At 36.4% G+C, this 23907-nt stretch overlaps 1 protein-coding gene across 12 annotated transcripts in view; it reads left to right on the top strand.

Moving 5' to 3' along the window:
* The window catches only part of LRRC4C (leucine rich repeat containing 4C), a 485302-nt gene that overhangs the window by 33562 nt on the left and 427833 nt on the right, over positions 1-23907 (top strand). The window contains exon 2 of one of the 12 annotated variants that reach the window (XM_039731017.1): positions 14898-14974. The exons of the other annotated variants lie outside the window; for them this stretch is intronic. The gene's annotated coding sequence lies outside the window, so the exon portion shown is untranslated. The remainder of the gene's footprint in view (positions 1-14897; positions 14975-23907) is intronic. 12 annotated transcript variants of the gene reach the window in all.

The following is a 23907-nucleotide window of genomic DNA, read 5'->3' as shown; positions in this document are numbered from 1 at the left end:
TTCCTAGATTTTTTTTTTAGGGTACTGCTTGAAGTTAGTTTGCAATAAAGGCTCACAGGTAGTCAGCAGGGAGATGCAATTACTTACTAAACATATCACACTTGCAGGAGGAGGATATGTTTACTATTTTGCATCTTGAAATGATATCGCTGCTTTATAGAATTAAAAACTGACTGCTATTTTAAAAGTGCCACAGAAGTTAAGCACCTGTGTGGGTCTGTGCCTGGAAGCTGAAGGCAATCCTTTCAGAATGCTCAAGCCAGTTAAATAATTGTATTGAAGTGAAATAGAAATAGATCCTTACTGTTACAAGAGGTGTTATAATCTTGAACAAACTGTTACATTGGGCAGCATGAGAGGCTGTATATGTCCTTCATATTCTGTATTTGCTTGCTCATGATAATGCCTAAATTATTGAAGGTCTGTTCCTTAACACCTTCTAGTTCAGGGAGAGTATTTAGCCCCAGTATTATTCTGTCAGAACCAAGTAAAATTGTGGAGTTATGTGATAAACCATTAATTTATTGGTAGCAGTTGCAGGGAATATATACTGAAGCTCCTAAAAACACAGTTCATATCAAATATTTGAATTAATGGAGAAGTTAGCCTCAGAATTAAATTTGTCAAAGTCAGAAAGCATGCAAGCCCAAATAGAGGTGCTCAGTTCAGGACCTCTTATTTTTGAAGTTTCTCTTGTGTTTTTGTAGTGGTTTTTATTTGGTGAAGAGGGCAAGTAATACCTACTAATGTATGAATTGGAAAGTGTTGTGTACATTTTTAGAGGGAAGTTGTAATGTAAAAATAAATAAAGACTACTTATAGAATTGGGGAGGAGGTCATTTACACTGTAATATGTCAACATATGTTGAAGAAAGGAGCTCTCTTTATGGACCCGTAGCCTTCCTTATTTATTATCAAATTGCTTTCTATTTATAATATAGCTAATTGGAGTTCCATATAGGTTTTTTTGTCAAAGTCATATTTCTTGCACCATCAAGAACATGCTAAGTACAACATTGATTTTTGAGCCAACAGTAGCCATTTCCATTGGAAGCTTTTTTTTTATCACTTTCTCCTGATTTTTTTTTCCTCCTCCATTTCTGAGTTCTATTCCTGGTTTCATTACAATTCCTCAAACATTTGTTTCTTTTATGTGGATTTTGTGTCCATGTCTCCTTCGACCCTGCCACATGTTGCCTTGCTTTATGAGGGGAATGGTGCATGGAATTAACTGCTCTGTTTTCTTCTTGTGGTTACTTGCATTTTTCTGCCACTTAGAACTTAAAAAATGTGCTCCAGCTTTGTTTCAATGAACTTGTTAAAAGAGAATTAACTGTGATTTTTTTTTAAGCCTTGTTTTCTAGGGTAAGCACACAACCTTCCTTCCCCTGTCTGTGTGTCTCTACTTTTTAGTCATTCAGTTGGTCACGACTGGTATTAATTGAATGTAGATGGCAAGAGAAATCAAAGGTACTAGTTAATAGAATTTTAAAAATTAAAATGGCTGCACAGATGTACAAGTAAATTCAAACTGAAGAAAAACTCAAGTATTGATAGAAGTATAACATTATGTACAAGAAATCTAACTACAAAGTGTATAACCGTTTATATGTTTCTGGGAGGAGCAGCATTGCCCAAAACTTGGGAGTTACTAGAGATAACCCCTTACAGAATGTCAGGATGTCTTTTTTGTGTATTGTTTGAATCTGTAAGAGTGCTCTGTCACAGAATGTTTTGTTAAAACCTTAACATGTCAGTTTGCTCGCCTTAGTGACTTGAGTCTTCTCCCTTCACTAGTTAAGCCGCCTTGTTTTCTTGCTAAACTTTTCCTCTCTGTTGAGTGATCATTGTGGCACAATACTGCAGGTAATGCTTCATAATAATTTTTTAGGCTCAGAGAGACAAAGTATTTGCTTTGTGACTTCTCCCATTGTGCCCAAAGGTATCCTCCTGTTCAATGACCTAGTGAATGACAAAGAAATGAAAGGGGACTGCTGCCTTCATGCTCTGCTCTGCTGGAAGGAGGGAAGCCCAGCTGCTTTTAGACAGCAAGACTGAGGATAGAACCAAATTGCACACTGAGAATAATTAGAACAACATGGATTTAATATCATTATTGCCAGGCATTCTTGTAGTAATTTCATTGCAACTGCTTTGTTCCTGGTTTCTGTAAATAACATCAGGTTCTAGGCAATCAGAGAAAACAAATGTAGATGCAGTTAGCTGAGTTATTGCTCGTATACTTCTCCAGCTTTTCTATGGCCTCTTCAATATAACTTTTTTTTTTCCTAGGTAACTTTTCATTTGACTCCTTGAACACAGCAACAGAAATGTTGAGAATATTCTCCCTTCTTTTCCTATGATTTTGAGTACCCTTTGATTGATCCGCTTCCATTATATTTTAAATTTCGACAGCCTTGCGGCACATTGATAGATACTGCCTTCTGAATGGTAAAAATTAAGCAGTGGAGGAAGTATGAGGAAGGGGAGAGGAAGAGGTTTTGTGGTTATAAAATCAGAGGTGGTGTTGTTGGTTGCAGTAACTCTGAAGGTCAGCACTGTGCAAATGTAAAAGTTCATCTTCTGTGAGATGTGACCAATGAAAAATTTGAGTGTAATCTGTGACATCCACTGATGAGCCATAGGACTGTGTGCACTGAGTAGTGCCGATGTCTTCTGGAGAATGGGATAATGGAGTTTAAGGTTGGTAATTAAGAAGTGCAAAATAGAAAATTTGGATGTAGTTTTATAGAAAAAAATACTTGCATAATAAAATATTTCCTGGTGATATTGTTGACTTGATGAGACTTCTTTTGGGAACAAGAGGGGAGGGAGGGCTGGAACACTGGAAACTAAGTTTTTAAAGGGAGCTGCACAGTGGAGGTGGTTACTACATGTCTTAGCACTGCTAAGTTGGATTTATTTTGTCATTTATTCATGAAGCAGACCATACCTGTATAATTTGATACTTCAATGGATGAGGAATCTGAGATACTGCCAGTAACTTAGATATGGAAACCATTTGCTCTGGAAAGCATGCATTTAGTGATGCTCTGACTTCTAGCCCTACATAAACTGGCCAGATGTCAGTCAGAAGCTGCACTTATATTTTCTGCAAGGGATAGGTTTACACTGGTGAGCTGATTTACATCAGGACTGTGATTTTGGTATTGGTGCCCCAGTGTTTGTGCTTGCCTTATGTCATAAGTTGGTCATGGAGCACAAAACCTGACTTTTAGATGAGCCTGTTTGAGGCAAGGTCATCTCCAGGGTTTCAGCACTGAATTAGTGCTCGGCTGCTGGGCTCTGACTGGGCACAGTCAGAAGTGCATTCTTGGCATGTGTACCATTTGAGTGCTGAGTTGCTCCTGCTGGGCTGTAGCTCCTACTTGGCAGAACTATTTGCCAGCATATCCATAGCTTTTGGCACAAAAGCTATAGATTGCTGATTCCTGTAGCAAAAAATACAATGATCACTGGGGGTGAGTTAGATTTGAACAGACAATCTTAATAATGTCTCTGTCTGACTTGAGTGCTTGACCTAATGATGACTATACATCTGTTTTTGTAATGTGTGGATGGAAGGTGTTTTTCTCCAAGTTGTGTAATATTTTGGATTTACTTTTTTTAATTGGCAAAGATCTGATTTTCACTTCTATTTTATTTTTATTGTAAATTCCTGATTGCTGAATTGACGTTCATGTTTCCTTTTGTCCCACAACACTTTGTTATTCTTCAGTGTCTCTTTTGTACAATTTTAATTGACTACTTCCTTTTTAATTAGATATGTGGCTGCAACTTTGAGGGAAGAATCCTGGCACTTGATTTCTCACTCCAAATATGTGTTTTGAATATTTTTAATGTTTATACAGTGCTATTAAACCATAGCAGAGAATCTTAATATCAGCCTAGCTTACTTAGGTGATTTTAAGATAGTATTTTTTTTCTGGTATCCTCTCTAATGCTTTGGTCAATGGGGAGAATAATCCCCAGGCCCATCTGCTTCTAATATTTGAGTGAAAATAAGAGCTGCATTTTGAATGAAAATGGGAGCTGGGTTTACTTATAATTTTTAGGTGGATAATCTCTGGTGGTTGCTGTATTTTGTCAGGGTATCAGTGTCCAAAAAAGTTATGAGCTGAGCTAGGAAGGTTAAAGAAGCAGTGACTCTGCATCTCTGTAGTAATCCCATAGAAGTGAGACTGCTGGAGAATCAAAAACATTTAAGGTGAGGGAATCAAATGGAATCATCTTTTTTAAAAGAATACTTTGACTTCAGCAGCCATAGTACTGTGTTCTATTTTCCATAAAGTTTTGCAAGCTAAGTGGGAGCTGGTGAAGTTAGTGTAACACACTGTGTAAAGTATTTTTCATGCAAGGCCTGTTTCCCAAAATTCTTCCAGGCTGAACGATGTGGTGTTGTTGTGATGCCAAAATTTATTATACTGATGGGGGTGAGGGAACACTGAAATTGGATGATGTGAAAAGTTTTGTTTTTTCAAAGTAACTATTTGCAAAACCAGCCAAAACTTTTCTACATTAAAAGGGTTGTTCAACAGCAGCACATTATTTTATCATGTTTGCCCTATTTTCTAAAGTGGAAAGCAAACACACTTAAGACAGTTGTGAAGATATTGGTCCACTGGTCTCAAACTCTATGAGTGTTCTTTTTTTATATGAAACAACCGGATGTTTTTAAACTCTTAATTTTTTAAGATTCTTGTGTTTCTAAGAAAAGTTTAACTAGATTTCATCTCATATTGAGAAAAATTTAATTTGATCTGCAACTGTTTGCTTGCTCCTTGCAATTACTAGGAAGGCCTCTTTATCATCTCTGATATTCCCTTTTAATGTAGATAGTCAGTGTATGGTCAAATTGGAACCTTGAATGACTTGATCGTTTTACCTTAAGTTTTCTCTTATAGTACCTATGTATAATTAAAAAAAAAAAAAATTACTTATGATCTTCAATGTTTGTGTGCCCTAAATATATTCAGACTTCTTAAAATGGTTCATATTTAGAGCATGGTGAAACCTGTTTGTGTTCCTGTTTAAATATTTTGCTAAGTCTGGGAAATTTCCAGAGGAAAACCAGAATGCTAACTGTGCATTCCTCAGCAAGGTATTCAGGACACCATAAAATAACAAAATCCCCCTCAAACACAGTTCTTGTTACTTACAGCTTTTGTATAACTTTCAACACCAGCTGGTGGATCTTTATATAAAGAACACAAGAGAAGTTGCAGCACCATTTTCAACTCTACTGAAACAAAATGAAATGCCTTGGGGCAGGTGTCTCTTCTTACAAGAATTTTAAACCTTCCAGTAAGGATGTGCATGCTTATGTGATAATATTAACTTTCTCTGATGCTTTTGATGCACCACAGTGAAATTATAGCAGCTCTTGAAGCTTTTTGTACCTACTGAGTTGAGAAAGACAGCACAACCTATGTTAATGGGTTGTAAATAGCATTGTTTAAGCTTGTTTCACAGCTCCACTAGGTTTTGATGTGCTTTTCTGCCCTCATAAATATTTATACTCATCCATGCTTGACAGCTGAAGAAAGTCTGTCCAAGCAAGTCTTTTGGCCTAATCAACATAAATTTGTGCCAGTTCCATTCTGGAGTGTTGAAGGCAGAGAAAACAACTGGAGTGCTGCTGTGGTATTCTCCATCCTAGCCACACATCAGCAGCAAACTCACTGTCTTGTGACACGGGAAATGAGAGTGGGTCAACATTCTGCATCATCTGAATAAGCTAAATGCTTGTAGTACAAAAAACTGTGTCCTGCCATTCATTGTTAAAACTTTAAGGATTTAAAACTGTAAATGTTATCAATATAATGAATTGGAATAGCAGATCTTTACCATACTCAGGCCTTTTCATCTGTGGAACAGTATAGTCTACTTTTTTCCTGTGTTATGCTGTTGGTGTGAATATGAGAGTTCTTCTGGAAACTGTTCTGGGAAACACAGTGAATGGCTAGCAAACCCTGAGCTGTAAGGGTCTCAAACCAGTAGTGACTGCCTTGTAAAAAATTAAGGGAAACTAACAAGAGGAACCTTATTTTGTATGGCTTAAGCATACTGGGAGGATTGTGTTAGAAGGACAGCTAGACTTTATTAGGGTTTTAAGGATATCCAGCTATTGTAGGCTCTAAAAATAGTGATAGAGGTGGTATAAAATTCTCAAGGATTTTTCCTCCAAGGAGAGGAGGTAGCATGGCAATATGGGTAGCAAACTCCTGTAACTCCTAGCTCTTTTCCCATTTCATAATGATGATCCAATTACTGTTGGAAGTCAATGAGTTTTGAATGCCTTTCTGTTTGCAGCAACTTGAACTGAGTTTGCTCTGATTAAATGTGTTCAGACATAGTTGGTGCCCTCTAGGTGCTCAAGTACTGGTGAGAGGAGTAAAAGTAGGAGCAGCTGGAGACATTTGGCTAGCTGCAGGTTTTGCAGATGTGGGAGAAGAGATGGTATGTAAGCGAGCATGTAGGAGCCCTCCCCTCTGGCAAGATGTCAGGATCCATTTGGCAGACTGACGCTCAGCCTGAACGAGGGCTGAGCCTGCCTTGGAGAGCCCAGCTGAGGCAGGTGCTTGTGCACTTGGCAGCAGTTTGGGCTCTGGGTTTTGCTGTCCTGGGAAGGAGGGGTCTGCTGGAAACTGATAAATTGCTGTGACAAAGAGGTTTTTGTGCCTGGTGATGATGTTATGGAGTAACTACACTGTGAAGAACTGATTTTAAGTGCATGTTCAGCACTACATCACAAGGGTTTTTCTGATGTACTTATAGCAGAGAATGTGTTAATGCCTCTCACCATTTTTCTTAATGCAGTTAGGGATAAATCTTTGAAGTAAGTTTCAGTTAAGCTGTTTAGTTCAGTTAAGTTCATTTCAAAATCAGTGTGCCATGCTTATGTGACTGAACTACCTGAACCCTGTGGATAATATTACACACCTATGACATGGTGCTTGTGGTGCAGAAGGTCTGAAGACTGAAGCTGTCTATCAGTACTGAAATCATTGCTATGCAGGGTGGGATTTGTGCCATTCAATGTCTGGTTCAACATTTAGCATCTGGCCTAAACTGTAGTGCTATCCCTTCTCCTATTCCCATAGAGTTGAAGAAGGGAAAAGATTACTTCTTTCAAATAATTTATACTATTTAGATCTTTTACACTCTAATTTTAGGGCATGGTGAATCATATTTATGGCAGTAGATATTTGCTTAAATTGATTAGCTAAAGTATGTTGGAAAATTTAGTTGTCTAACCTAATAAAGTTAAATTCTAAATTGATCTTTATATGCAGGCCAACTGGTGTCTTGCAATTGATTTTGTAAAGATATAAGCATAAATGTATGACACCTATCAACTGTTTGGTATTAACCTGCTCTCCTTTCCTTTCTAAAATACAACACAAAAATAATTTTAAATTTAATTTTCTTATTTTCACTGGGTGATTTCAAAAGCTAAAACAAATCTGAAAAGTTAGAACAAAAATTGAAAAATTCCTGGTTCTAAGTCCTAATTGTGGCCTAGACAAATGAGGAAAATATTTTGATCTTAGTAAATGCTGCTTCTGTAGTGTACTTAAATATAATTGAAATGGTAATCTTATGGTTAAAAACAAATTAAAGGAGAAGAAAATCAGCAAAACAAGTATTGAACTATAGATGTTTTGCATTTGGTAACTGGATACACTTGATTCGAGCTCTCATTATTGAGAGCTTGAATCAAGCAATATTAGCTACAGAACATTTTCCATGTGTTTTACATATATTTTGTGTCGTGTTTTGGCATTTCACCAGACAAAATTATAAAACTTCCATTTGGGAGTTCAGAATAAAATCTCTTTGCCAAAGCCTGTTTGCATTAATTCTTCTTTGGATTTAGCCAATTGAGTGATGTGGCTGTGGTCTGCAATCATTTTGCTTGCTTAAGCATATGCAATATAAAAAATAGTGTTTATAATGCAGTTGTCACATTGATGCACAAGGATGTGCTAGCTCAGGGTGTCCATTGCTGATATGTGCATAGTTTCTCAGCTGTAGGTGTTGAGGGATATATTGTTAGTGAAGATTTTTCCAAGAGAATGAATCTTTAGAACCTTTAGCAATGTTCAGTCAAGTCTGAACTTTTGGTGCTCCAAATGGCCAGGAGCCATCATCTTTGGACCTTTAAACGGTATGGGGGAATGGAAAGCTTATGAGTCTACTGATATAATAGCATAGCAATGGGATTAGTGTTGATCACTTTGTTCAGGAGACAGGCTTGATTGAGGGTGATGTCTGGCAATATTACGTTAGGTTGCTGTGTAATCCACTCTGTAATAGTGGTTGTCAGCTTTGACTTTGGGCATTAATCACAGTTTGTCCTCCACATGTACTCAGCTGGGGTTGAACACCGGGAGTCTTCCCTGTACAGCTATCTGTGATTCAATATCGAATACTGCTCAGTGTATCAACAGTCAGGCTACATCAGACTGTTTTCAATCACAGTGAAATGTGGAGCTAGAAAAGACTTCTATTCTATATCTGTTTTCAAACACTTTCCCAAATCTTAACCTTGACCTAGATTTGTGTAGCTCTCCCAAGAGAGAATTTGTAGTTCATCCAAGTACAATGCCTTATACACAAACATTCCTTGTGTGTGCTATATCTATCTAAAGTGAGCAGCAAATGAGATTGTCGCTCTGAAGGGTTATATTTCTATATATTAACTTACTCATGATCTGTTATCTGATAATTTAACATTTTAATATTTGATATTTTAATGGGAAACCTGTTTATTTCTAGAACTCATCATGTTCCTCATAACTTGCTCTAAAAATCAGTTCTAATTAGATCCAATAACATCTGATACTTCTACTGAGACCTGCTAATCTTCATCACAACTTTGCATTTACACAAAGATCATTTCCCAAGATTTAGTTACTCGCATCTCACTTACGTGAGACTGTCTGAAGAGCTGAGTGTACTTGTTCACTAGTTCTTTCACCTTCCAAAAATTATTATTCAGAAGGAAGGATAATTACAAGGCTGAAGATGAATGGTCTAATCCGCTGCCTTGAATTTTCTCATTTTCCTGCATTATTCATATTTTTTGGCTGGGCATGGGAAGCACAAGCTGAATGTGGGTTCCCATGCTGGCTGCTCTCTGTCCACTGCCACCTGTTTCTTTCCAGGAGAATATCTCGGGTGTGCACCTTAGCTCATAATTTAGGGGAGTTGCAGGTTTGAGTCTCTTGTATCCTTTAATTGGCTCGATATTTGCTTTGAAATTCTGTGGAGCAAGGAAGTTTTTTTACTTAGAAACTGAAACTTTGAAACAGCTCTGCTGCCTTGCTGTCTATAAACCCTAGGGAACTTGGGGAGTTGAATCTCCCCTGCCTAGGGATGAACTACTTTTGTCTGTCACCTCTTGTCTCTTAATGCTAAAGCATTCCTGCTTGGTGAAATTGTTCATTTATCTCCAGTTCTTCTGAAGAAAAACGTCTTTCTTGGTGTTTTAAACCAGTTTTTTTCTTGTTGCTGCTTGAGTTAGCAGCTCTTCAGACTCTAGTCTCTGTTCCTCTGGCCAGAGAAACAGTCTTTGACTTCTGGGGCATGGGTGAAAAAGGACAGGTTCAGCTGAGAAACTGCTGTAAAAGCAGCCTCAGTAAAAGGACATTATGGCCCCAAAGTTGATAGTAAAGTGTAGAATTCAATGCAAGGCCACTGCAAAATTGAATGCCAGAATTTTGGGGACTTTGTGAAGTTGTCCCTGTTAGTACCTCAGTGATGAAAGTTGAAAGGACTTTTACTCCTGACTCCAACTGGTGTTTTTTGTAAATCTAAAACTGAATTACTTCAAGTGATTTTGCAGCATTTATTTTGCTATTTATATTGTTTTAAGAGCAATTATCTTCAAGAATAAAACACACTTGTGTAGTGTGATCAAAAAACCACCACATTGTTTTGGGATTTAATCTGTTATTTTCACCCAACATAGATCTGAATTTAAATACATTTATGAGATTGAATTGTTCTTCCAGAAGGACTTTAAGCACAAAATACCATAATCATGCTTTGGAACCTTCAATGAAACAGTTAATGTAACAAATCCCCATACAGTTAATGCTCTTTCATACAAGTTATTGTTTTATTGTGTGATCAGAAAAAGGTATGACAAAAAAGACAAGGACTGAGATTGCTTAATTGGTGTTGACCTCTGTGTAGCTATCTTTGTTTGTTCCCCTGGCAGCTGTAGCAGTTGGTACCTAAACCAAATATAGTCTGGAAAACTGCATCCTGGAGAAAATAATAAACATCTAAGAAACATGATGTGAATACTGATCTGTGTCTAGAAGATATTTTCACTGAGTTGCTATTCAGACTGACTTAATTTAGAATGTTTTGTGCTGTTTCCAGTCTCATTCTTTCCATAGAAAGGTAAAAAGTAGATGGAAAGAGATAAGGAACAGTTGATGAAAACTGGTAATGATGTCTCAAAAGTAATTTGAATAGAATAATTGCAAGATTGAATTAAGCAGGTATGAAAAAAATATGCCTGAGTCTGTTTCTTGCAGGTTCAGGCAGTCAGAAGGATCAAGATTTTTAAAATACTGGCTGTAGGAGTAATGGAATAAGGACAAAACCAAAGAATTTTTCTGTGGAAAGGGAAGTTGTCCAGTAGGTGATGAACAGTAGTCATTGGCCAGTGTTCTGAGGCTACATTGGAGCTATAGTTGGAATCTGAAAGAGAAACTATATTCACAAGACTATTGCTTTACCTGGTGTTAGAGGACCAGTAGTTGGGATTTCCTCATTGGCTTCAAGGAGCAGTAAGAAAACAGCCAGATTAAGTGACTTTACTGTATCTGCTTTCAATTTTGGAAATGAATCTAGACCAGTGTGAGTATCCTTATCCTTCATGCCATCTGCAGCGACTGTGCTGCTGTAGCCATCCTGTTTGAATCACTAGAGAGATGTTACAAGTTTATACCATCTGTGCTAATGCTGTAAAAGTTCTGCTGTCTGCCGGACACTTGTTTTTCCCTGTGTTTTAATTCCATTCCCTTAGACGGGCAGCTTGAAGCTTTTTCTGTGCTAGGAAATGAAAATTTCAGTGTTGTCATGTTTATGACTTGTTTACATTTTCCAGCCACTGATTATTTTGGGTTTTCTCCATACAATGGTTCCAATCTGTGCATTTCAAATTTTGCTCTGCTCCTGTAATACACTTATTTCTCCTTTGCACTATCTGTTATCTCTTGGGTCCAATTTTTGCTTTTTATTTCTACTTAATGTTGAGTGGTTGTTCTTTGATTTTTTTGTGGGGGGGTGTTGTAGTTTTTTTTTGTTATTGGAGGTGGAGGGAATTTCTTGTGTTTTGTTTGTTTGCTTTTGTGTAGAAAACCATCTGTTTGAATTCAGTTTGCTTAATGAGAAGAATTTTGTGGAGCAAAGTTCTGAATGATCCTTCCCCCCTCTGCCCTGTGACTTTGTCATGAGGAGCACTGCTGTTAGTAGTCCATTAAATATTAATGGCTCTCTTTGCAATTTCTCTCTAATGTACTTTATTTTGGTGCCAGTCCAAGCTGTGGAAATGAAAACCCCCTCGGGACCTTATGTAGAATGTAATTTGCTCTGCAGTTTTGGCTGTAAACATGATAATAAATTAGAGGGTGTAATGAATATTCATTGAAGCGCACAAGTGTTGTCTTCACCAATGTCTGCTTATTGGTTTCCCTCCAAACTATACCTGATGAGATGAGCATGGATGTTGGCAGACCCAGTGGCTTGATATGTTCACTGTGTGATATTTTTTCCTTGGAAAAATACACTCTAAAAAAGGTCCCCAAAGTGCCTTGTCCTTGCAAAATTCATAGGAGAAAATACCCAACCCCTTGATGGTTATTGGTGTTCCAGTCTGTTTAATGTAAGTTAATAAGTTTAAAGTCATAAATTAGACTTTTGTAGATGGATGTAGCTTCACTGCCTTAGTTATCCTTGTGCTGGGATTTAGGCCAATTTCTCTCACTGGAGTGAGAGGTGTTTTGACAATCTGCTTGATGTGTTTTGTCAAGTCCTATTGCTCAGCAGGTTTAGGCCAGGTTATAAAATTTAGTTCATAGCAAAGGAAAAAAAAAAGCTTTTTCCACATTTCATTACAGTTTAATTCTTTATAAAAAAGTACCAAAAGCGAAAAAAGTTAATTCTAACTTTAGTACTTTTCAATACTGATTCTCTTTTAGACTAATTGGAAATTTATTGTATATGTAAAGGACAAGAAAGGGCTTGTCACAGTTACATTAATTTGTGCAGTTGTCATGAGAGATTTTTTTTTTTTTTAATTTAGAAGTAGTTAGAATTTAACAGAGTAAACTGTCTACCTAATTATCTCAGTATATAACAATTTATAGAATATCACTAAGTATCAAGCACACTAAATACACTGCACAGACTTTGGATGAGAAAAGCTTCAGTTTAGGAAAACTCAGATTGTAAGTGGCCTGAAGCTTTTTTTTTCTATCCTTTTGCACCAAGTAGCCATGGTGAATCAGTTACCTTTTTTAAATACATTCATCTAGCAATTGCATGAACTTTTCATAAAAAACTTTTTGATTAAGTAAAAAGTTTTGATGGAGGTTTTTTTGTTTACTTCTGTTTTTTGTTGTTTGGGTTTTTTTTTGTTTTAACTTCTTTGCCAACAGCTTTGAGAAGGATGCAAAATCTGTGTTTTCATAGTCTATTGAGTAGTTTATTGGCTTGGGATATTTAAGAGAATCCAGGTAATCTCTGGTCTGATTGAGACAGAGCAGTGTTTTGAATCTGGTTCTGTCACAGCCTGATCATGGACTTTAACACCTGTCAGGCAATAGAGTGTGTGCTTTTCTTTCATCCTGCATCATTTGGAGGCACAAATAAAGATGAATGTTTTGCAGTCCAGAATAAGTGACTTCTTAACTCTTTACTTGCTACTTTTCCATTCAGTTTGATGCTTTTTGATGCTGTGCTTCTTCATTAAAAAGTTCACACTTTATCAGTCATTTCTGCATTAAAACTGTTCTGGTGTTGAGAATTTGCGTCTCACAGTGTCACAGTCAGCATGGCTAGAAAAACAAATAGACCTTCCCAAAATGATAATATTGGCTAACTTCAATAAACATCTTGCCCATGTGTATAGGAAATCCAAAATAGTTCAGCAGAATGTCTTTCCTATCTGATACCTTTTGTTGACTTTCAGGTTTTGCTATTTGTACGTGTCTTAACTCTATCTTATTTGTGTAACTCCATAATAAGCTTCTGTTTGCCCCTTTGCAATTAATTCTATTTATGTTTAGCTTGGTTAGAAATGCTGGCTGCTGCTTATGTAATTAATGGTGTAACAATGTCACACAGTACTTATCAGTTCTTGCTGGTTATGCTGTTTTCGTTGCCTTATGCTTGTGCTCAAGGCATTTGAATATTAATTATGTCTTGCTGAGTTTGATTTTACTTGGAGTGCAACAGGTTTCTCTGATTCAAAAGCACCAATGGTTCTCTGCTGGTGCTGGCAGGAGGAGTCTTTTGAAGTGTTTACATTTGTGACACAGATGTCAATGTTGCTTATTTTTTCTTCTTTCTCACTTGGTGGTGTAAACAAACCAAGTAGTGTGGGATTCCTCATTTGAAAAGTTGACTCTATCAGAAATAAGATGCCTTAATTAGGGAAATACTATTGCCCTCCTAAAAAGAGCTTATCAAATGATTTTTAGTGTATGATGACTTAGTCAATAACTCATCTTACCATCCCTTTTCCTACCAGTAACCTCAGACTAGGTTATCTAGGTGATCACTGCTGCTGTCATATGGGTTGTTACCATCCAAATTATGGGAAGTAAAAATGATACCATTCTATAGTTTCTGGAATGCAGAATCCCCAACAGCAGTGCTAATGCAGTATGCCTGGGAAAAGCCTGACTTTGAACACTACAGGATTGCACCTTCTGGAGAGTTGCAGAAGAAGGGAACAGCTGGTCCCTTCTTGAAATATGTCTGCTACTGGCAATACTATTCCTGTAAAAAATATAGAAGAATTGCTTCAGCCTTACATTGTCAGCTACTTTGTTTGCTTGATTAATAAACTTTATTATACTGGGCTAAAGACTAAAACTGAGCGCCAGTGTTTTCTAACAATAACAGTAACATAACGAGATGAAGGACCTGGCCTCATCCAGCAGTCCACACGGCTGGTGGTTTTGATGGACCATGTTCTGGCAGTGTCTTGAGCAATGCTTCCTCCTTCTCAGCTTATAGGTCTCTTGAAACATACACACCAGAGCCTTTTGTGTTCTGCTGGTGATAATGCCCAGGTCACTTCCCAAATGTAGAATCATCTGTACTTCTAGCTTCTCGTCTAACTAAGCCAAATTCCCAGGCTGCAGTTGTTGACATCTTCAGCTCCTTGGTTCCTGGATGCTTAGAAGGAGCTTATGCAGCTCTCCCAGCAGTCTAGGCTCAGTACAGCCTTCTCCTGAAAGCCCTGTGTACTGAGAGTGTTTCTGGACTATTCTTGGTGTCAGTGATTCTATCTTTAAAGCAATTTTTGAAGGTTCAAACTGTGTCAGTTCATGGCTAAATTATCTTCAAAGCAGCTCTGCTATTAAACACAGATCTTTGTAGTCCTTATCTCTGGTTAGATCCTCTTTCCTTTCTGTAGCTGATCTACTGCTAACATAGTATATGTATATGTATTTATCACCCTAATACCTGTACTGTGGTATGCTTTCTGATTTTTGCTGTCATAGTGTATGATTTAAGACAAGGTTTGTTCAATGTTGCATTAAAAAAAAAGGTAAGCTGCTAACAGTACTAATAGTTTAAATATATTTTAAAAAAGGTATTTTCCTGATGTCTTTACCTTGTAGAGAAGGAAGACCTTGCAATAAAAGAGAAACCATGAAACAAAAAGGACAGACTCGTTCAGAGACATGAGAGAAGCAAGGTAAATTGGTGCCCGTACAAACACCTCTGTTGCAATTGTAAGAACATTTTTAGTGCCTCTGGATATTTCTTATCACAAAACCATAAGATGTAGCTTCTTATTTGAAGTACTAAAGTGGGTACTTGGTCTAATTAGTCTGCATCAAGCAGTAGGAATTTATGAAGACCAAAGTTACAAGTTACTTCAGAGGAAATTGTGTAATGACGATAACAATATTATTTAAAATAAATATACATAAAAGCCAGGTGTACTCCAGATTCTGGATTCAGTTCATACTTCTTGCATGAAGACATATCATGTCATGACTTAATACATTTGGATGTAGTATTTTTACTTGTCAGTTATAGGATACAGCTTTTATATTAAATTCTCTGTATCTTAGCAAGAGTCTGTGTTACTTGGAACTGACTGTGAAAAGGTGATAAAGAATGTCTGACTATATTGGCTGGTCCATTGGCTCGGTCAGATATGTGCGTTGTCAGTAATCTGTGATTAATTGGTAGATGAGTTTAATATCTATATATAGCCTGGGATATAAAAGGATTATGCTGATAAAATAGAAAGTATATGGTTTTGAGATTAAATCCTCCTATTGCCACAAATTTTATTTGATCTTCAGCTAATACTCTAGAAGGAATTAAAAAATAAAGAAACTTATCTTTTATCAAAATTCCTTCCAATATCTATAATTTTGGGTGTGGATTTTTTTGTTTGTTTGGTTTTGTTGTTTTTTTTCCTTTTTTTGCTTTTTTGATTTACACATAGGAAGGGATGGAAAGATGTTTTAGAATGAATCTGGAGCACTGGGTCTCTGAAGTTCTTTGTAGATTAATTTATCGTCATAACAGTTGCGCTTTAGTGTGAACACCTTAATTTTGAAGATGATGAAATTAAAAGAAGGAAAATATTTTATTTGTGAAAAACTTAATCAAGGGCTGTGGAAGGATCACAATTTAGCAGTTACTCTTAAGAGTTTTTAAAATATTGTTGAAATTTATTAAAAATCAAAAACTTTGATAGTTGACCTAATTAATGATCTTGTAGATAAGACTATAGAACAGGCTTTAAGTTAAAGCCATGGTGAATTTGTTTTTCCTGTTTTTATTTTATTTTTCTTTTGCTTCTCTTTTTCTCTTTTTTCTGTCTTTCTTAATTGATAATTCTAGGAACTTGAGAACTCTGCAGTTTTCCATAATTTAATTTTCCCAACAAAATATTGAAATACACCAGACAATATGGATATCTTGATAAAATTTATTTAAAAATGAGATCTCATTGTCTTTTCACCATTCCTTACCACCTGCCTCTTTTCTTAGAGATATCAGAACTAATTTATTTTTACAGAGAATTATGCATACATTTAGGTATCAATTATTTTTATACTGTTTCCTGGCTAAGAAATTCAGAAATGAGAATTAAAACATTGTAAATGTTGTATTGTTATAGTGATTATCAATCTCTTATTTGAGGAAAAAAGAGACTTTTTACATTAGAGATATATTAGTTTGCTTGTGATCACAAATGGATAATAAAAGTTTCCAGGGAAAATTTAAAACTAATTTCCCAGTACCAACTCCAGAAATATAAGTAAAAGTTGATTTGTACAGATTATAGTATAAATATATAAATTTTTACTTTTTCATTTCTGTTGAATTGAGAACTAGGACCTTTTCACAGTACTTCAGAAAATCAATGCACCTTTACCTCTTTCATTAGTGGCTTCCATTAACTCTTCAATTATCAGAATAACAGCAGGTGAATATATAGAGCAAGGGCCAACTGTGGTGGAAAAATAAGTATCTGGGAAAGAGCTACATAGAGCTATATAATTATTAAAGAATAATTCAGATCCCAGAATCATTGCGTTGAATGACCTAGTATTGCATATTTGCTTTGAAAAGTGACAGTAAAAGTAGGTATTTTTGTTTATCACACATACACATAAAAAGGTTTTTTGTACATTAATGACACTGTCTCCAGCAAGGTTATAACTACTGGAGGAGTTTGATTCCATAAATGAAACTTAATTAGATATGAAGCTGCATGAGTCAGAACAGAGTCCAGCTGGCTCACTTGACTATAGAACTAACAGCAATGAAACCAATAGAAGCTTTTGTCAACAAATTCATTAGTGGAGACTGTGCTGGCTAAGAACAACCATTTTTTTGTGTTTTTTTTAGTTTTATATTAAAACCTTCTCTTGGACTTTGAATTAATGTGAAGAATGGATCATAATGCTTGATGTAGTGCTGTTTAAAGCATGTTATGAACCGTAATGAGTTGCTCATTCACTTCTCATTGCATCACTTCTGTTTCTCCAGTGAGGACAGAAAAATGTTCCTTTTGCTAATATATGCCTTGCATAAATAGCACAGGACAAAATGTAATGTTGACATTGCTTCCTGTTCATCTCTTGAGTGTCTTAGCTCAATTATCCCACCAGCTGGATGAATAGGATACAAGGTCTGGTTTCCCTATTTTGCATTAAATATAAAAAAGATATAACAAATGCAACTTTGATTAGAAAGATGGCTCCTGTATATGGTAGTCAAAACAGGAAAAGACTTGGATATTTACTCTTTTGTATGTTTAGGCCAGCCTCTAAAGGTAGATGTTGGTGTTTTAGCCCCACTTCATACTACATAATTAATTTTACTGAATGTTCAATTGTATCAGAGATTTTTTTTATTTCTATGTTGTTTCCCTTTTTACTGGTTTTTTTTTTTTTCCTCTTTTGCCAGCCTAGTTGGGAGTCTGGTCCTTTACTGCAGTAGTTCTAGAGGAAGTAATATTAAACAATTGGAATAGATAATTTAAAAACATTTTACATTTATTTTTTTTCCTTCTAGGTGGTTAATGCAAAGTAGACATCTACTACTGTAGATTTCTCTCTACTCTCTCTACTAGAGATTTTAAAAAGAGAAGAGGCCAAATCAATGACATGAGTGTTTAGGAGAGGGGAGCAAATTACTTCCCTGTGAAAAATTTTGTTGGGGAAGCTTTACAGAATAGATTTCTTCTGCATTTTTAGTGGTATGGGCAACCATGGTGAGGAAAACAAAAAATAGATAGTTCAAAGGAAGGCAGAAAACCCCCAGTCCAGAAATATAATCATCTGCCTTGACAATAAATAGAGCATGTTCCTGCAATGTTACATTTGTTGTAAATTTATCATCTTCCTCACTCTTTCTACAAATCAGTGGGAAGCCTGCTTGCTTGTGGTGGTGGTACCAAGGGCAATGTATTAACTGTGTTCTATTTCTATAGGCTGTTATTACAGCCTTCCCTCCGTCCCTCATTTTCCTTGGGAAAATGGGGAATAATTTGTGGATGTGGGGAGGGGATATGCTATGCATCACGTGCCATCTGGATTCATATTAACATTTTCTTGCAACGGCTATTAAGAATGCAGTGCGGATAACAAAGCAGGTACCAGGTACATGCATTTTCTATTTAAAGTATTTGTATGCTAGAGTTGGGATGGGCAGAACTTGCTGGGTCTACTGTTAGGGAGTACCAAGAATAAGGATAGTGGAAGTATGAGGGGAAACTTACATGGACAAACTTGATGCTGGGACTACACTCTGGCAATAAAAATGCCAAGTCTAGCCAAGGCTGGAATATCAGATTGTGTTTTTTGGGTATTTTAAAAGAACTCTGAAGAGGTTAAGGTTATATCCTATGGTCTTTGCCTTTGTGGTCCATTCTTAGGTGAACCAGTCTTCCTATCACCATTTTTTTACCACAAAATTTACCTGTAGGAGAAGGGAAAAACTAAAAAAAACAATAACAAAGTACTGATGTTTCAGTTGTGAAGACAAGAAATTCCCTGAACTTCAATGTGGAAATCTAGATGGATCCTGGTTTTGTTGTCATCATAACCTATTGCTAATTCTTGACTAGGCCATGTTGTGCAATCCATGATACAACAATGGAGTGCATCTACCCATGACTTCAGAGTATATCTGGTGACAGCAAGAGCTGAATGAGAATGTTGGGTGTAGGTTGTGGTTTGGTGGGAGTTCTGTTTTGCTTTGAGACATGCTGGATACAAGCATCTTCTGTATTGCAACTGCTGAGTTATTGAAAAATTCATGAAGATTAACCCAACTTCTAAAGAATAAAATATGATTGGTGCATATATCATGAAATGAACATACTGTATTGTCCCAGAATATGATTTCATTAAAAAGAATAAGCAAGGTGTAGGGAGAGGAAAACGTGGTTATGTGTATCTGTGTAATTGACTGAGGTCTGCTGCTTTTAACCTGATTAAATAGTCCACTTTATCTCCTGCTGTTGGCCTCGGCAGTCATAAATAATCCTTGGGATCTGCACACTGACAAAGTTGCTGTGTGTAATGGATTTCATGGCCTTGCTATAATCTGAGCATGTTGTCATGCCATAATGTATGTGTGTAGATATGTATGAAATTTGAGTGAAACTGACTTTTGATATGCAAATTATAATCAGACTAGTCAGATTTTCAGTTTACGCTTTGCAAGTCTTGAGTGTTATCTCTATGAGAGCTTAAGTGAGATATAGTAAATAACTTGAACAGCACATAAAAAGGGCAAGTTCTTGTTTCTAGTTTTGTTTAAGCTGTATTTAAGTCCCATATTTACAAATCTCTGTGCAGTTGCAATACAGAAGTGACACAGAAATCTAGTCTTCTGCTGTTAAGAAATGCAATCCTACACCCTTGGAAGTGAAGAGATGGAATTTGTGTTCTTTTTGAGATTAGATTTTACAGGGCACAATTCATATTGGAAAATTGAGTTTCTCTCAAGCACTTAACAGTGGCAAATGTTCTAAAGCTAGATTATTCTTTTACAAAGTCTTTGCTGTAATGTACCTCCCACCTTGACAATCTGCTTAATCTCTCGTGCCCAGAGGGCAGTGCTCTTCTGTAGTCCAGTGCTTGTCCTATCCAGCTGCAATAGACGGGCAAGTCATATTCCAGTCTAATGTTAAGAGCTTTCATAGAATTTTTCTGTGTCAGGCTGTGTTCTGTGTCCAGGCTGTATCTCTGTGGCACAATAATTGGAGAGATACAGGAGACTTTTTTTTGGTAGATACTTTGGAGGGTTCAAAAAGTTAATGTAAAAGTGTTTTCAGATCAAAGATTGATTTCTAAAAGGCAGCAGTAACTTCAGGCTCTACCGAACTCACCTGTCTACCCCACAGCTGTGCACTTGCAGATCTGCAAGTTCTGAATTACTACTTGTTCATTTTGACTCATCTTTCTTTCTCAGCCATGCTGGTGGATCTGATTTTTTGCCAGTGCCAGTGTAACATACAAAAAAACCCAAAACCAACCCAAAATTACACACAGTCCTTTAACTGTACTTGGAATATTTTGTAAAGTACTATTAACCAACTTCAGAGAACATTATAATTGGTCATATTAACGGATTCAGTAAGTTTCTGTTGCTTCATTGAGCAAATAATTGCTTTGACTTAGCTGGACTTACTGCAGTTTACATCAATTGAGAATCTCACTGTAGCTGGAAGCAGTAGTTCTGGTGATTGCTTTGCTTTTCTGCTTGTTCCAGCACATAAATCAAACACAAGCTTGTATCTGTTCTTTTTATGAAATTTATTCTGCTTATATTTTACAAGGTAGGTCTTACTGAATGCTAATGAAAGCCACACCTGTCTGCTAAATTAAGAACAAAGAATGTAGTTCATTTGCTGTTCATCAAAATCAGTGTTTCCCTTGGATGAAAGCTTGTGTCTACTGATGCCAATGACAGCCACCTGCATATGTCTGACAACATAGTATAGACATTGGTAATATGCTGCAGAGTAGGAAAAGAACAGGAATTGCTGTACTCCAGATGGAATAAACCCAGAAAAACTGTAATGCTAATTAGGCAGATGACCCCATGTGATGGGTTTACTTTCTCCTCTACTCAGTGAAAGTGGTGTAATGTAGTCATTTTCAAGTCCTTCTGTACATTGCCTCCTCTGCTTATTCAAGAGTAAATGCTGTAAAGAATTATAGAACACTGTGAAATTATTCTAATCTACATCTTTCTTAGCACAGGGAACTGTTCTTTTAACTATAGTAGTTTGAGCAGAAAAGGAGTAGTTGGAGCATAATGCTGATGTTTTGATATTTCAGAATGTGTGACAAATTGCTCAGCTTAAGCTGTGTGCTTAAATATAAAAAAATAAAAAACTTACAAACCTAAGCAGGTCAAAAACCAGTGACTGCTTTGCCATCTTTTAGTACATGCAAATGAGTCTCAGCACTCCTGTTCTATGTAAATGCTAGTGAAGTGGCCATTTCCATCAGCAAGAAACTTACCACTTGTAGCATAACAGTGTAATGTTGCAGATCACTTCATTCTCCACAAAATTGCTGTGACTGAATTTGCAATTGATTGGTCCCAGTGATATCAAGTGGTGTACTTGTGGTAGTGAATTTAAGTTGAAGAACTTAGAGAATCAGCTGCACTGAATCACTGGAAAATAGAAATTCAAAGCCAAGTTCAGAGCAAATACATTATATTTTGAAATGTGTTGCTCTTTTTTAATTATTACTTTTCCTATTAAGTGTTTTGAAATTTTTCATGTATAAAGAAATATTTTGTATGTTCTTCTGAATGTATTTCTTTGGTTCCAAATAGAAAAAAATACAAAGCAAAGGGCAGGATTTTTTTTAAGTCTAAGTAGACAATAAAGGTGATAAAAACGTTTAGAAGAACTCAGCTTACTTTGTGCTTCCATTGTGCCTTTACTGGTGTCAGGCTCTGTTTTTATCTTCTCAAGTGCCTTGTTACATTAGCTGGAGTGATCCTTATCTCATTTTGTAGACTGACAAGGACAAATTGTGAAACAATGTTTGAAACAAATGACATAAATGTGATGGAAAAGTTTTATAGAGAGCCATTAGTGTTTTTCAGTTACTAAGGTAGTTTTATATTAGCCTGAATAACAACAGGCTTCTTTACTAAAAACAATGATCAATCATGTATAGTAGAAATGAAACAGAGGTTAATTATGGGGTGGGGATCATAGAAACTATAATGAACCAAAGTGCTTATAACATGAAAACATCCTATTTAAAAGACAAATATATTCAAAATGTTCAGGAAGGAAGGTCATAAAATAAATACTGTTCTTTTTGTTGATATTATCGTGGGTTTTTTTATGGTTTTGTTTAGTTTTCTTTACAAGCTGTTATGCTGTATTTACGGCAAACTGAATATCATGTCTCCACACAAAAGCCATCAGGATGGCCTGATGCTGGAGTTCTTCAGTGCTGTCTGAGGTTCTTTCTGTGTTCACATGGTAAAAGAAATGGAAGGAGAATAAGTGAGTGGAAAAGTAATGTATCCATGTATCCTTGTGAGCCACTCAGCTCACAAGTACGGGGAGCCGTGTGTCCACTTGTTGAACAAGATTAGGACAGAGATGTGGCACACAAAACTTTTTTTTTTTTTTTTTTTTTTGCTTGGTCAACTCTCAGATGGATTTGTTCCAGCATCTGAAAGATGCACAGGAATTGGTAGCTTAGAAGCAATGGGTTGATTGCTACTTGACAGGTTTTATGTCAGCTTAAAGCAATGGACTACGGTGCTTGCACAGTTGAGCTAACACTGACATCCAGCTGAAGGGCAGGGCTGCCTTTTCCTTTGCTTCTACCTGTTCCTAGCCTTGCCTTTTTGTGTGTTTGTGTGTGTAGGGTAGTGATGTTTGGTTCTTTAGTTTATGTAGCTGCACAAAATAATCAAATATTTGCTAATCCAGTAGTGGATTAATTTCTAGCAAATGGAATTTGCATGTCTCTTCATGGTTAATGTTTAGCTTGCAGCTAAATACTAACCTACTAAACATATGATTTGTTGATGTAAGGGAATCATGAACCCATTTTTGAAGACAACTTGCATCTCATTTCTGTTTTAATTTGCGATGCAGACTTTATAAGAGATGGTTACACCTATGAGGAGGTAATAACTTTTGGTCCTAGGACTGCCAAAGGTGTATGTTTGACTGCTGCCTTACTACCCTCACCTAATGCCAGGTGCTTCCTCCCAGTGAGTCACTGGTATCACGAATATGATGAGTGCCTGGTGTATCACTAACATGCAGTCCAATGAAGTTCTTATTTAAATATCTTATCTACTTTTTATGTAAACGACATAGGGAGCTATAAAAACAGATGGCAGACTTGGTAACAAAGTCTTTTCTATTTTTTGTCACCTACTGTCAAGTTTATGGATTCATGAGTGTTACTTCCATATACTTCTTATTAACTTGTATAGAAGAGGAGATCCACACTCTTGTGCAGTTGGGTCTTCACAGTTTAGTTTAGCTGCTTGTTAATCTGACAAGAGTGCTTAACGTTTCATTTAGTCATTCAATCTCCCTTTTTCTGAGCTGCTTTCTGTGATTCTGAGGTGGGAGGCATACATTAGAGATCTTATGATACGCATATTAAAAATTAAGATATTTTAAAAACAATCTGTGCATGGTAATGAAATAACACTTTTCATTTAAGTTGTAGTATCAAACAAATCACAGTGAATTCCTGACCACAGAGGTTACAGATAAAGGGGATGTGTGTGCACACATTCTGAAGGAGCATAATAAAATCTGTGAGTCATGTCTGTCTGAAATGCATAATATTTCAATGGTAAGAAAAACAGGGCTATTTATGAACTTGGAACTGAAGATCTTAGAAGTTCTGATGTGTTTTCAAGAAAATGAGTTTCATTAATTTTTTTTTCCAGCTAATTTTTACCAGATACTTATTTGTTTATTGAACAGTTGCATCTGGTTCACTAAATGTTAAGCATTCAGTCTTTTAAGTTGGACCTTGCTGAAGGCTTACTGACCTTGAAGAGTACAGATAAAACAGTGCTGTTTACATCTTGGTGCCAACAGTGTTGGCTTGAAAGTAGGTGTACTGAAGTAGCTGGTTT

This window comes from Passer montanus, unplaced genomic scaffold (genome assembly GCF_014805655.1).
Source record: "Passer montanus isolate IOZ18808 unplaced genomic scaffold, ASM1480565v1 scaffold75, whole genome shotgun sequence".
NCBI lineage: Eukaryota > Metazoa > Chordata > Aves > Passeriformes > Passeridae > Passer > Passer montanus.
The sequence above is the reverse complement of the archived record's forward strand: the minus strand, read 5'-3'. Positions and strand labels throughout refer to the sequence as shown.